General features: G+C 50.0%; 1 protein-coding gene across 10 annotated transcripts in view; it reads left to right on the forward strand.

The window, feature by feature from the left end:
* The window catches only part of LOC119373613 (son of sevenless homolog 1), a 111166-nt gene that overhangs the window by 35166 nt on the left and 62750 nt on the right, over positions 1–13250 (forward strand). The window contains exon 23 of one of the 10 annotated variants that reach the window (XR_007417956.1): positions 419–1201. The exons of the other annotated variants lie outside the window; for them this stretch is intronic. The gene's annotated coding sequence lies outside the window, so the exon portion shown is untranslated. The remainder of the gene's footprint in view (positions 1–418; positions 1202–13250) is intronic. 10 annotated transcript variants of the gene reach the window in all.

Here is a 13250-nt window from a genome sequence, read left to right on the forward strand (position 1 = left end):
TATGTAGGTCTAATTATGCTAAGCCTAACATAAAGAGAGAAAGCATAGCATAGCCATGTATAGTATAGCAAGAGGGCGGGAAAGGGAAATGATGGTGGGGAGGGGGAGAGGGTAAAGCATAACATAGCCATGAATACTACAGTATAGCAAGGGGTGGGAAAGGGAATTGAGGGTGAGGGAAACCAAGGAGGACAAGTACACCAGCTCTGCTGTTTCCACAGTCTTTGCACCACTAGTGAGTAACTGCCCCAATCATTTTCTACTATGAATCCCTACCAACCAGTTCAACTTTGTCGTCGTAAGCTTGAAAACTGTTTGCACAAAGATCGTGGTAATGAGATTTCCCTGCGTACATTAATGTAATTTTTAAGTTATCCTTGCAAGGCCATTCAACCAAGGTTTGCCCTTCCTTTTACAGCCTTGTCTCCTGCAACAACACCGTCTGCGCCACCGTCACACCCACCTCCGCCGCCCCCGCCATCCAATCTGCCACCTCTGCTACCACCACCGCCGCTGCCCCCACGCAAGAAGCGGGACTCTTCCACCTCTTCGTGCGATCCCTCATCGCCAACAGGGACAGCCTTCTTCTCCGACGTCCCCGACCAGGCCCCGCCGTTGCTGCCTCCACGTGACGGCCCACTGCTGAGGGACGCGTCTCCTCCACCTCCGCCACTTCCGCCGAGGCGGGACGGCGGCTGGACCCTGCCCAGGACTCCGCCCCGCACCATGCCACCGCCGCTGGACCAGCACCAGCCCCAGCGGGCTCTGTCGCGCCGAAACTCCGCCCACAACGGAGACCTGGCGGCGTTATTGGTCGGGCCGGGGCCCCTGTTGCCCCGCCGCGACATCCCGACCGTCCTGTCCCCTCCCCCGCTCAGGCCGCCGCCCTCGAGTACCCCTCAGCTGCCCCCCAAGACTCACAGGCAGCCACAATTAGTGGTCAACCACAACAGCAGGTAGCCCCCGCCATCACCCGGGGGGACGATGGCCGAGCTCTGCTGATCTGTGCTTTTTTGTTCCTGAAAGTGAAGAAAGACAGTTGGCATGCGAGTCGCCCGACACCGGTAAATTCGAGCCGAAACGAATCGACAGGCCGAGTGAAAAGAGAACCGAGAGACATCGGCAAAAGTGAAACTGGTTGCGGCAACATCGGAAAGCCGGGATCGGAAAGGCCCCACTGTGATGACCACTGCATCTCCAGGTCCCTTCACTGGGCCCACCCACGGTCGAGCATCTATAACGTCGGGGCCCCCAGAGGCAGGCCCACAGACCCGATTTCTGCCGAGACTACGCTCCTACGTGGGAGAGACTGTCCTCGTTGAGTTGGCCCACTCTGTCTGGACTACAGCGTCATTTGATGAAACGGTTCCCGAAGTCTTCGACCGAGGGTCCGAGCAGCGCCTTGCCATTGCGGGAAAAAAAAATGTGTACATAGACCAGTGCCTGTGGACGGCAGGACCGGCAGGCGGGCATTCATTTGTGATTTTTCTTTTCCCTTGTTGTTGTTGTTATTACCCGAGCGTTGGGTGGGACACTGTATTTTTTTCTTTATTGCGCTTGCCACACTAGAACAAGGTAATTTATTTGCCCAATAAAGATGCAGTGGCGGCTCGTCGGTTGTCTCAGTGGCTCTGGAAGAAGGCTTGCACCTTCTGTAGCAGATCTGCACTAGGCGCATGTTGACTGCATTTGCTTGCAGCGCGAGCACATCCCTGGAGGTCTCCAGTCTGCAGAAACCAGTGGATTGAGGTCAGTACAGTAGAGGTAGCCAGTACAGGTGCTTTTGCTCTGTGCTCCAGTAATGCGACTGCCATTGCAGTTGCATGAAGTTGCAGTTACCAGAAGTACGGTCGTAACAAAACTGTCGTTATGCTTAATGAAGACTGCAAATTGCTGTGAAATTTGACACCAGTAGAGAATGTAGCATCCCTTCAGTGGCTAGCAAAACGTTGCACTCGGTAACCAAGACCGAACATTTGTTGACAGGTTTAGTGGCAACATGCCCCATTATTGCAGTACTTTGTAAGCCTGCCGTACAATTACTTCAGGGCTGTCCAAAAGCATTGTCTTCGCGATTTGCGTTGCTCCAAGCATGTGCGGTCAGTGGGTCGCCACGTAGGTCGACTCGCGTGCAGTGCCGTCCGCTGTTGTGTCGAACGCGCGAGCAGCTAACTTTGATGAGATACTCAACTACAGCGGCTACTACGTTGTCAGCAATGTTTTTTTCTGCCTGACCTTTTTCACAGGAGAAGAAACAAACACCTCCTTTCTGGGCTGTGGCACAGGACGGACGTCACTGCCTCGGCAGTGCGTTTTCGGGGGGAGGTAACGCCTGTTTACCACAGCCCAAAGGGAATAATGGCGACGCGCAGGGAGCCTTCCGTGTAAAGGTGTATATGCGCGGAGCGTATGTAGGACCTGGACCTGCGCATCTCGCATGCGCCGACACTTCATTGGTGCACTACGGCAGAAGAGCGCAGAATAAGGGACAGTGAAAGATGCGGGGCACAGCGCTAGGAACATACTTGCTGGACATATGTCGCTGCTAAAGGTCAAGGACCCGTATCTCGTTCGTAGTCTAACAGAGGTTGCATCGTACCTCGAGTCGACGTGCTCTGCAGGTACGACCGACCGTCTTCTCTGTGGACGTCAAAGACCTCTACTATTCCCTGCATCACGCCGCATTGCTAGAAACCGTCGGGGAAAGCGCCGACAAGCACGGCGTCGTCTGCAGCGCTGTGTCCTGTGTGCTTCACTGTCTCGTATTTTGCGCTGTTCTGCCATAATGTCTACGAACCAACTAGCCCACCTAACAGCCCTTGTTCATTGGTTCCTTCGTTATGCTGCAGCGCGGGTCCGCTCTACGCAACAGTGAACGGCACTTGACGTTTGCACAAGTGTTCTGTGAGTGTACTTCAGCGATCTAGAGATGGCAGTCGCATTGCAGTCTTCGAGGCATGCTCTAGGCGTCCGTTGGCCAACGAGGTAGGTGATTGATAATACCTGCCCCCCCTTTTTTTTTTATTTCATTATTTTTTTCCTTTATTCTACTGCCGCATAATTCATGGCCGATCACCCGTGGTGGGTTAATTGAGCGATGCTTCTAGTAACCAACCAACCGCTCTCGAGCGGCACGAATGAATTTGCTTACCCGTTCAAGCACCAGCGCGCGATTGTATTGGGCCTCGCACAGTTCGGGTGCCATTTCGCCTGCCGTAGCGAAATAGGCGGCAGCCTGCGAGCAACCAGTACCTGGTTAGGGTAATCCGGGGAGCGTGCGGCTTGCTTGTTTGAGTGTGCTAGAACGTTTCTCGTGCTCGTCATACCTGGTCTACGTTACCGCTGGTGAGCTCGAGGACGCCAAGGTTGTTGTACGACTCCGCGTGGCAGTTGTCGTAGACCAGTGCCAGCCGGAAGGCGCGAGTCGCCAGCGTTTTGTCCCCGGAGCTCTGTGAGAGGTGGGTGACGTAGCTTGCAAGCGTGAAATATGTGGTAAAACGTAGAACAAACATAATCTGTGGTATTTTGTAGGTCACACTGGGAAATGTGGTACTAGTTAATTAACAAGTATCAAATAGGCCCCTCTAGTGGTTATATGTACGCATCGTCATATCGACTCGGCAATGCTTAACTAACATTAACAGACCAGTGCGACGAGTCCCAGGTTGTACCAGACGTCGGCGAGCAGCTGGTCTTCGGCCAGGGCCAGCGCCCGGTCGAAGCACGTGAGTGCCATGTCGTACTGCTGCGCGTAGAAGCAGCACAGAGCCAGGTTGTTGTACAGCTCGGCCGTCGGCATGCCCAGCTGCAGAAGGCGCCTGCGCGTTTCGAGAAGCGCGACGTAATAGGCTGCCTGATGAACATGCGCAGAGCCAATTAATATGTATAAGTCAAACCTCCAGGTAATGAATACATTTATAACGAATTTCCGCTTATAACGAAGTAAATGAGGCATCGTGTTTCCATTCGTACAGATTTACGGAAATACTCTGGACCCAAATAAAGTTTGCATCATCATCATCATCATACTTTTTATAACGAACTTCTTAATATAGCGAAGCCATTTTCGTGTCAGATGCGACTTCGTTGTAACGATCGAGGTTCTACTGTTACGTTCATTCTCACACTTGAATTAAAGGGCGCAACGGAAAGTTGTGAGGTTTATTTTCCATCGCGAATGGCGAACAGATTTGCCAATAGAGGTACTGCAACTCTCCGGCCTCGCGGCTTAATTTGTCTAGCCCAGCAATAATGCACAGTTAAAATTCTTGTACTCACTGTTACACGATTGATTCAAGCTAAGTCCCTGGTCGTTATACAGTTAGATATAAACTCTTCCATGCAAGTACGCCACAAGCATAGATTCGCCTTATAGAATTTCATTGGGCTAACTATGTATTTCACATTTCCTTTTTCAAGCAGTTAAAAGAGATCGGAATTCCTTGGATGAATTCATGGTTGTTCAGCCCACGTTAGAACTGTTTACTGAACTCGAGACGCCACCTGTCCGATCCCCCATCAATTCACAATGTCCGCGCGTGTGTGTGTGTGTGTGTGTGTGTGTGTGTGCGTGCGTGCGTGCGTGCGTGCGTGTGTGTTGCTGATGACCAGGCAAGGGTCGTCGCAACACTTGCACACAGGTTAGATAGATAGATAGATAGATAGATAGATAGATAGATAGATAGATAGATAGATAGATAGATAGATAGATAGATAGATAGATAGATAGACAGACAGACAGACAGACAGACAGACAGACAGACAGACAGACAGACAGACAGATAGACAGATAGATAGATAGATAGATAGATAGATAGATAGATAGATAGATAGATAGATAGATAGATAGATAGATAGATAGATAGATAGATAGATAGATAGATAGATAGATAGATAGATAGATAGATAGATAGATAGATAAATTTATTCATTTTTTATTTACTTATTTATTTGTAATGGCCCGCGGCTCAGACTCGTCCCTATAACCACGTGACTCACAACTGGCGCTCTGTTTACGCACAGTACGTGTATATATGCTCTGCATACTCCAAACACGCTTTCGCATACACTGACATTTAAATTTTTTAAAGAAAATAAATAAGTAGAGAGTTTACAGGATTGACGTCGTGTACATATTCTTCATCGCCCAGCTGCGCAGCGTGTACCGCTAACGTCTGTAAAACCAGGGACTTAGTAGACATTTCAAAAAATATATATAGTAACAATATCATGCGATTCAAGCTGTCGGTTCATTCGCCTTCGCCCTAGCTGTCATGTGTGCTTTAGCACCTTCTGAGCGTATGATCGAGCGGCTGTCATGGAATGGCAAGCTTAATTGGGAGGTGTTCGAACGCCGGCGCTTGACAAATATTTCTTCCGTTGCGATCTTTTCTTTTTCAGCTACAGGTTATGAGTTTCCTTTGTGTAGTCTGAGGCTAAGGAAGCTTTTATAGGGGACATTACTTGTTTTTAGCTGTAACATAGTAATTATGACGTAAATACAAAGGAATTAGTGGATGAAAAATAAACTTGCCACATGGACCGAATCTACAACTTCCGGATTACGCGTCCGATGCTGCGGTCGCTTTCCCATCCACTTTATTGGGTGTTTACGTTTCGTGTAAACCTGAGATTGCTAGCCAGGGCCGCTGACTAACCGGGGTTGCGCATGCGCAGTTCGGCGTCTCAAAAGGCGGATGCCGTTGTTTGGTCGAGCGGCTGGTATTTCCTGCGTCACGAGAGGTGTGTGTCCACCATCAGCGTGACGTGTCGATACGTTTGACAGGAAAGTGGCGAACGCGGAGTTTTCACTAAAGGAAACGCAAGCCAAAGTCAGGTGATGATTATAGTTGCGGGATAAAAATGGCTCCCCAAATGGTGCAAGCTGTTCTCACTCTCGCTAAAAAGGTGTATTTGAGGTGTATTTTTTCTACCACACACCAATCTATAATCTGCATGCATTCCTGGCGCGTTTTCGCTGCGCGCTCGGTATACCTTTAGGTCACGAACCGCTGGCGGCTATCAGCGTGACACCGCACGCTTGATAGCTAAGTAGCAAGCGCAGTTTTCGAGAAACGAAACGCAAGCAAGCTAGGTGACAATTATTGCTGCGTGACAGAAAGACGCCCCAAATACTACCGTCTGGCTTTGAGTGTATATGGAGTGCATCAGCGCACACGCACCTGTAGAACCTGAGAGCCATCTCCGGCTGGTCCGCGTAGAAGTGATGCGTGGCGACGCAGGCGATGGCCTCCACGTGCACTGCGTCCTGCGACAGCAGCTCCCGGTACAGCTTGGCCGAGCGCTGCAAGTCGTGCAGGCCCTGCGACGGCCACGAGAAGGACGCGCTGTAACGCTTCGCGCACCCAGCTGACTGCAGTGTATGCACTATACAGTGTCGGCAACAGAGCGGTACCACTCCGGCGGTACGTGCTCCGCATATTAGTGATTGTTTTCTAACGCACTATGCTTGCTGCGCTCATTGGATAGATGTTAGTTTCGTTGCATTAGAAAGCTTACGTTCTTCGCTTTCCAGTGACACCTGGTTGGGGGGGGGGGGGTGCATCACAGTTTTGCAGCGAGCTCAACATACCTCACCCCCCTCTCCCTTACATTCGAGCCGCGAATCGTGCTTGCGTTTGTGGCGCAGAGATCAGTGCGTCCGGCTTCTGTGCCCGAAAGCCGCGGAGTCGCTGTATGAACAGCAGCATGGTTAAATTCCTCGCCCCGGTCGTATAACTCAGCCAACGTTTTCCTTTCTTTTTTCTCATCTTCCATTTTCTACTGCCTACGCGCCCTTTTATCAACGTCAATTCCGTGACGGAAATGGCGTCTGTCAATTCCTGGTGGACCTTGGCATAAAACACACCCGTGTTAAGGATAAAAGCTCGCTTGCACAAGCTGTGTGGTTTACTTCCGGCGAAACGCACTCTAAGAAAAAAAAAATTCCTTTGACTCCTTTCCGAGAGCCCTGACTTGCCACTTATATGAGTCTCTTTAAGAGACACGTCAACTCTCTTTGGAGATTATACTCCCTTCGGAGAGTCGTGTGACACACAAGAGAGTTAACAGTCATATACGTGGCAAGTCAGGACTCTCCGAAAGGAGTCACACATACTCTTTTTTTTTTCTTAAGTGCGCAGATTTCAGCTTACATATGGTATATATCACTGCAGTTCCAGATATACGCACAGCAACTACTGTCGAGCGCTTTCCTAAGCTATTATGTGTGACGCACTTGGATTATACGCGAACGTGTGTACATTTATCGACTCCCTTCCCCCGAGGCCCTTACGAACGCATTGCAAAGACGACGTATTAGGGGGAGCGACCGCCCCCTTGCCTCCCCCCCCCCCTTTGCGCACACCTATGCGCATCTCATTTAGAACGGTTCCTAGGCTCTTCGTCGTTACTTGAGATATATCAACGCTCTTACGTGGAGCTTTCAAAATAATTACAAGACCTAATTTGCAAACCCGTCCCCCAGTGAGCAATTAGAGAGTGACCATGGCTACCCTCCAGTGCGCATTCCTATGCTCATTAGTATTCAAGCTGGTGTAACTGCTGTGTTTAATTCTGATATACTCGTGGGGGAAATGCGAAGTTTATGCACGCTTAAATGGTGATGCTTTGTAAGTCAAAGGTTTTTCTTAATTTCATGCTGAACAATCGCAACTGTTATTGAGCTCTTGAATATTCTCACGGGGCTTTTCACCTGTGGACTATACCTACCTCGTAGACGCGCGCCATGGGCGCCACCAGGGACGCCTCATTTGGGAACCTGTCCAGACCACGCCTGTATGCTTCCACAGCGGCCAGCGGCTGATCCATCTGCAGCTGCACCTGCGACACACAAGTAGGCTAACTATTGAAAAAAAAAATGTAGTTGATCTCTCTTTCATGGGAGTCGGTATAACACGAAAGGTACCTGTGCCTTCACGGAACCCGTTAGATGTGTTTTGTGCCGAGAACTTGCACATTGATTTCGCTATTTGGCCAATATGGCACCGTTTGACGTGGATGGCACCCACGTTGACACCTGGTGGAACATCTCCGTCCCGACGACTAACGTCTATGATCATGATCAACCACCGTAGCATATGGTCGTTTATCCCCTTATCAGTACCATTCAAGAAATTTGGGTTGACGACTACCTCCTATTTCGGCGAAGGTATACGACCATTTCTATTCTGCTCCGTTGTCTGCATGGCAGCCAGTTGGGTTGCAACGAGCTCAACTTCAGGAACGCGAGAGACATGCAGAGTTCGTAGCTGAAGCCGTGAACGCGCGAAGGCGTTCCGCTTCCCGCTGGCGTGTCTCTTTCTGCACCAAAGCATTCACTTGCGCGTCATTCGCCCTTAGACATCGTTGGCTTTCTGCGGCGCTTAATGTAGCAGTTTTCTTAGTCGATGTCAGCGTACGCGAAGCAGTAGGCGGCGGAGAAACGGCGCATGTGGACGCTGCACTACTCTGGCGACGAGGCGTCACAATACGAAGCGAAAAGCAAAACACGTAAATTGAGTTGAATCGCCGCCTACACTGCGTTCCATCGATAGTTTCCGCTGCACTGAGACTACCGAAACTCTCACTGTCGGCGCTCATTAGTTTCACGACGTGGCCTCCGAGAATTGGCAAGCCGCTCCTACAGCACCGTCCCTGCCAACCAAGAGTGCAGCGAGAAGCAAGGGTGTCCGCAGAACTTTTTGCAGGGGGGTGCATACGCAGGGGGGGGGGGGCAGGCAAGATTAGTGACATGACAGGTAAAATTAGTCAGTTTTGTAACGCGCGAAATTGAATGGCAAACATGAAGGCCAGGACCTGAGTGTGCTAATGAAGCTGTGTAGCTTATCGCAACTGCATAGAAAAATATTATCCGCAATTCCAAGGGGGGGCAGCCGCCCCCCCTTGCACCCCCCTCCGGACGCCCATGGTGAGAAGGGAGGTGTGAGAGATATAAGAGGCGTTTGTGAACTTTCATCGTCGCGGAGGCGAGGTCGTGGGTGCGATTCCCATGTCAGCTTGTAAAGTTTTCTTCTAGTTTTTCTTTGTCAGCTGTTCACATGCATTTTAGCGACGTCATTTCCGTGACGGAAATGGCGTCAGCGAAGTCTTAGTGGACCCCAGCATAAAACACTTTCGTGTTAAAAAAGTGGACACAAATCAACTCTGTAGGCATGTGGGGCCAGCGAAGCCTCATGAGATACAAAAAGATCGACAAGTGGGCTAGTTGGTAATTCATATTCGTTCAACGAACTGGGAGCGCGGGAAAAGACAACGAACGCGAAATAAACACACAACACGAGCGCTCACTAACTGGTTTTATTGCACGTTAGAATAACACATTTATACACAAAAGTGCGCATGTCAAACACATTATCATGACAACAAGAGCAGCATGCGAAGCGTTTAATCGAGGCACTTGTCTATGATATATCAATGTAGTGTAGCGAAGCCTTGGAACTTAGTAATTTAAATTTGCAGTCATGTAGGCTGGATGGCTTATACACTGATGTGCATTCATAGAAACGTGATGCGCTTCTGAAATTTCGCGCGTAGTTTGAAGAGGATGCCGGGTCCGTGCGTACATCGTTCGTGTCGATTTTAAATTCTTCGCTCGTACAGCATCGCACGTCGCCCTCGTTTTCGATCGTGACACAGGCAGTTATAGGGGCAACGAGGCTCCCCGCTTAGTGCAATCCCATATGCATTACCTCGCTGACCACAAACAAGCCTTTCGCGTCTTTTATGTCAACGCTCCACCATTGCGTTCGTCCTACGTGTTCATTTGGTTGTTGTTGTTGTTTTCTCTTCCTTCGCGTCTGACTTCGAGAGACTATGTTCCGCAACGATATAGATCTTGTAAAGAAGAATACACGTCTTCTTCTCCGCAGTGTGTGGTTCTTGGGACATCCCCGAGGTCTTTAAATCGCTGCTGGTGCATCTGGTGCGCTGCAGGCGGCAAGCGCGTGACGTCACTCCTCGCTCGCAAGGAGAGCAATGCCTCCTAGCTTCGAACAATGGAGAGCCCACGCATCGAGTGGATGCTGAATAAAAATGAGATGCACGCTGAATTGAAGCCATCAAAAGCAAAAAATAAAGGCAGCTTCGCACTAGTGATGCCAAGCCTGAAGGAAGTGCGGAGCTGGGCAGGCTTCTCTGTTTCTCTTTAGTTTTCTCTTTCTTCCTTCTTCTCTCTTCTCTCTGTTTTTTTTTTGTCTTTTCCTTGTCTGTTTACTTCTATTAATTTATTTCTCTCTATATATGCATTTCTTTCTGTTTCTTGCTCTTTCTATCCTTCTTTCTATTTCTTCCCTTCCTTTCTATCTCTCTCTCTATTTATTTCTCTCTATTTCCCTCTTTCTCATTATTTCTATGCAGTAATTTACTCTCTCCCCGCCTCCTCACCTTCACTACCCTTTCCCACCCCCTTGCTGTACTATACTACACAAGGCTATGTCATGTTCTGCTAGCATGCCTGGATAGCCGAGTGGTTACGACGCTCGCCTTCGGATCGTGGGTACGCGGGTTCAGATCCCGTCTCACCAAGAATTTTTTTAGCCAAGAATTTTTCTTTCTTTTCTATCTCTTTCTCTCTCTCTCTCTGTGTACTCGTTTTCTCGCTCATCACGGTTATTGCATCTCACGCGGGACAAATCGGCGCACGTGTTCTGGTATAGCGAAGCAGAAAATGAGGAAAATGATGAAGAGAGCGCGTTTCCGGTCATGATGATGATCATTTCTGTTCACGCGTCACGGACCAAAGACTCGACTTAAAAAGCTCCGCTGTTAGAGAGAGAATTAAACTTTATTGAGGGACCAGGCGCGCTGCCTATCGCCAGAGGTGGTTGACTTCCTCATTCCAGGTAGCCATGGCTTGCAAAGAAAAAAAAAAAAGGGGCCCGGTGTGCCCCCCCCCCCCCCTGGCTACGCCACTGACTCGCGTTGCATGCGTACCTTGGCGAGCCAGAGGAACCGTTCTGGGCTGCGGGTCCCCGGCTCCGCCGCCCTTCCTGAACTGCTGCTCGGCCTCGCGCAGCATGCCCAGCCTGAGCAGACAGCGGCCCCGCTGCAGCGACCACCAGCCACAGCAATCGGTCGACCGCTCCTGGCTGGCCAGCTGAAGTGCCTGCGCAACATGTGCATGCCAGTAACCGCGAGGTGGTGCTGTAGGTTGCTATACGACCTTAATGCTGAATATGACAAGTCAGTTCTGTTGAGCCAGCAAGGTCACTCATGAAACAATCATGCGAGGAGAAAAATTTGTCATCCACGCTGTTGGTGCTATGTTCGAACCCCGCATCAGACGCATTACTCGTCGTGTCGCGCCGCTAAGTGCGAGGCGCGGGTTCGATATTCCCCGTCGTGGCGGCCACATTTTCAATGGCGGCAAAATGCACATAACAGCCGTGTCCTTAGATTTAGGTGCGCGGTAAAGAACCCCAGGTGGTCGATGTTTATCCGGACTTCCCCCTACAGCAGCATGTCTCATAATCATATCGTGGTTGCCGCACGTAAGACCCCAGCATTATTATTATCGTCGTTAGTGGAAGCTTTATTTTGAAAAATCCTCATGAAGTTCCTCGTATTTCGGAGCTGCGATCTAGTGATGCGATATTTCCACCTCGATAATTCTGAATCTATAGTTTCGTTTTCACCACCCTTTGTTCGAGCGGGTCGAGTCGGTAGGGAGTCTCGATGCGCTCTTTAGCGCGATCGAAGCATACCGTAGTCGAGCTGCTGCATACCAACGCTGGTGCCCTTCGTTCATCCAACCTTACCTGTCTGACGTCACCCCGCTGGTGTACAGGAATCGGAAGAGTGCTTGGAGAGCCACGGCTTTTCCCGCCAGCCCGAGGCTGCCGCCCCCAGTCGACCAAACTCTGGCACCACTGCTGGGCCCGCAGTCGTGGGCCGCGCCTGCACGCCCGCAAGAAAAACGTTTGGTCGAGATTTTTGTTGCGCCGCCTACGCACTAAAGAGCGTAAGAATAGAAATGCTACGAACTCGGGTGACCCGCGCTTTAGTGCGTCGCGCTACAGTGATCAAGCCGTGGGCTTTAGAACAACTGGCCCGCCTCGGCGCCCCCCTTAGATGATCAAGGGGGGCGGCCGCCCCACACTGCCCACCCCGGCCTTTGTGTACCGTCTATGATCGTTTACGATCACGTGAAAGTGACGGGTGGGGTCTGACAATTCAAGTAATGACCTCTTGCATCCGTTTTTAAGCGAAGCTTCTATAGAAGCTTCTATAGAAAAATATCTCACTCATATATTAGTGAGAGATTTCTGTACGTTGGCGGTGGCATAGTTCACGAAAAACCCGGCGCAGGCGAGCGTGTACGGCCCTCGAAGGTGCCCCGTCACATGCATATTTATATGCGCCGTTTTCCAATACTGACGCTCTCTCGTCGTGGGCTTGTTTGTAGTTAGGTTGTACATATTTCCGCGAAAAAAAAATAAAATAAAATAAATTTGGCAGCTACGCAAAAAAGGACGCAGATGCGAGACCGGAAAGAGCGGAGCTGGTAGCGTTCCCCTCCTCCTTTCCCTCCTTCTCAACCTTATTATACCCCTTTCCCCACCCTTTGCTATGATATATACTATACAGGGCGTTCAAAATTAAGCTTTTATGGTTTTCTTAAATTCAGCACTGGGAGGTACGTGAAAACCCTTTGCAGATAAGTTTCTATCCGGGGACACACTGAAGTGAGACAATATTACCACCGTCAGCCGCCCAATTAACTAAGATTGAATAATGAACTTTTTAATGACTGCAGCAGCGGGCATGTTTGTATGAAAGTTGGAAGCATCGCATTCTACACCGTTCCACTTTGGAAGAATTCTTCTATAGCATACCTGTTCCCCGAGATATCCCGCTGCAAAGTTTAATTGCGGTGTTCATTATTACGCATGCAAGACAGTGAGCACTGGCGCAGCGCTCCTCCCCGATGTTCTGCGAGTTTGGTGCGGCGTTTAATCTGACAACGGTCGAAGGCATAGGCAAAGATGATAACGGTTACCCTTTTGCAACCGGCTGGCGATAGCAAGCAATCGGACTGCTCGTCACATCAGGGAGGAACGTTGCCGATCCTCATCGTTTTGCATGCGTAATCGTGCAAACCGCAATTAAACTTTGCAGGCGGGAATCTCGGAGCACAGACATGCTAGAAAAATTCTTCCATGGAAATGTATAGAAACGCGACTGCCGCCACTTTTCGTACAAACACCCGCTTGCGGCACTGACTAAAAAGT

The sequence above is a fragment of the Rhipicephalus sanguineus genome, chromosome 11 (assembly GCF_013339695.2).
Source record: "Rhipicephalus sanguineus isolate Rsan-2018 chromosome 11, BIME_Rsan_1.4, whole genome shotgun sequence".
NCBI classification, from domain to species: Eukaryota; Metazoa; Arthropoda; class Arachnida; order Ixodida; family Ixodidae; genus Rhipicephalus; species Rhipicephalus sanguineus.